This window comes from Jaculus jaculus, chromosome 6 (genome assembly GCF_020740685.1).
Source record: "Jaculus jaculus isolate mJacJac1 chromosome 6, mJacJac1.mat.Y.cur, whole genome shotgun sequence".
Lineage (NCBI taxonomy): Eukaryota > Metazoa > Chordata > Mammalia > Rodentia > Dipodidae > Jaculus > Jaculus jaculus.
Window position 1 is genome coordinate 107751236 of NC_059107.1, and position 1832 is coordinate 107753067.

At 39.1% G+C, this 1832-nt stretch overlaps 1 pseudogene; it reads right to left on the reverse strand.

Annotated features, from left to right (window-relative positions):
• Positions 1 to 1144: 1144 nt before the first annotated feature.
• Positions 1145 to 1245, reverse strand: LOC123461988 (annotated as a pseudogene).
• Positions 1246 to 1832: the final 587 nt, after the last annotated feature.

A 1832-nucleotide genomic window follows, 5' to 3' on the forward strand; every position in this document is an offset into this window, starting at 1 on the left:
CAGGCCAGTTTGGGACTACAGGGTGAGTTTCAGGTCAGCCTGAACTGGAGTGAGACCCTACATTGAAAATTAAAATGTATGTAAGATGGACATAGATGGGAAAAGAAGGACTTCCAGAGAGAAATAACTTCCTTGGCACCTAACAATGATAAGATTAGAATCCAGCTTAATTAGCTTCCCTTCTACCTTCTCTCTTTCCTTTCTCCTTTCCTCCCTTCCTTCCTTTCCATTAGTAATATTTATTGAGTGCTTTATGTGCCCAACACTGTTCTATGTGCTTTCTGACTGGACTACTTAGAAAATATGAAAGTAATTTCTACTGCTTATCTATTTTACTACGTCACAGAGATTTGACGGGAAACCATAAATTTTTTTCTAATGGCCTAATACTAGCCATTCTGTTCTTTTGTCAAAAACAAACCAACTAGATTTTAAAGATTATAACATCCAGTGCATCAGTTAACAATGTTCAAATGTGTCTGTTGCCCGCTCTCCAGAGGAGACCTAGAATATGCTGCACATGCTAAAGTGTATACACCATCTATATTTGTTTTAAAATTAGAGATGTGTATGTTACAACCAAAAACTGAAGAAAGTAATAGTATCTAAAAATAAAAGGAACACGTTTAGTAATGAATAAGCTTTGGATTTTAAAATTTTAAATAAGAAAAACCTGGCCTTAATTTGGGCCTATAGTTAATTAGAATGGTTCTTAACTTGGATTTCTTAAAACTAGACCCTGAGGCAAAGGTAATGAGCTGATGCTAATTCAGGAGGTTAAATCTGTAGGCAGTGAGAGTGAAAAGAAAAGGAAGTGATTCAAGGTTAAGATAAGAACTATAAGATGAGCTGTCTACCTGCAGAACACAATTTTGCAATAACCTAGCAGAGAATCATTGGATACTCAAATCAGTACAGCTCCTCTACTGCCCAAAATGTCTTTGGACAGGCAATACAAAGAAATTATAGTGTTCTGCAGTTTTTGAGAGAGAGAAAAGATTTATCTGCCCGGCTTTACCAGCTCATTTCCCCTTGGTCCTGTTGGCCAGCTGGGATGTAGTCCTACAATTCTAGGTTACAACATTCTACTCCTTAACCTGCTACCTCAAAGCCAAATCCAGTGCCCTGTGGTGTGACTTTTCATTCAAGTAGGTGGCAAGGCATCAGCTGTGTGTGTGTTGTTAGGTGTGAAGGCCTCTTCCATATATGTCAAAGGGAATGCTAATCTTACCTTACATATAACATGTGACTTTACACTCGAGCCCAGAAATAGCAAGAGAATCCAGACATCACAGTGTACCTGTCTGGGCAAGCCAAATTGAACAAACCTGAGAGCAAGAGTTGGCCATGGAGATATGGCCTAGATAGAGTGAGCCCAAAGTCTGTGAGACAGTGGCATCAGTGAAACCTGAGGAGCTGTGTGAGATGTCTCTGATACAAGAAGCAATACTTTTCTACATTGTCCTCCTAGTTCTCAAGTCTTTCTGGGATCACAGCCTCAGCCATTGCTTCTTTGCCCCAAAGACACTTTATTCTTTAATGAATATTTAGTATTGGCAATAAGATTTTTGGGTCTTTTCACTTATTTTTTTAGAAGATATTTCTTCATGGCTTTTTCTATTATATACTCAAATATTTTATTAACCAGGGTTCTCTAGAGGAACATAAATGACAGAATGAATGTATATTACAAAAAGGATTGGGCATGGTGGCACATACTTTTAATCCCAGCACTCAGGAGGCAGAGGTAGGAGGATCACCGTGAGTTTGAGGCCACCCTGAGACTCCATAGTGAATCCCAGGTCAGCCTGGGCTAGAGTGAGACCTACCTC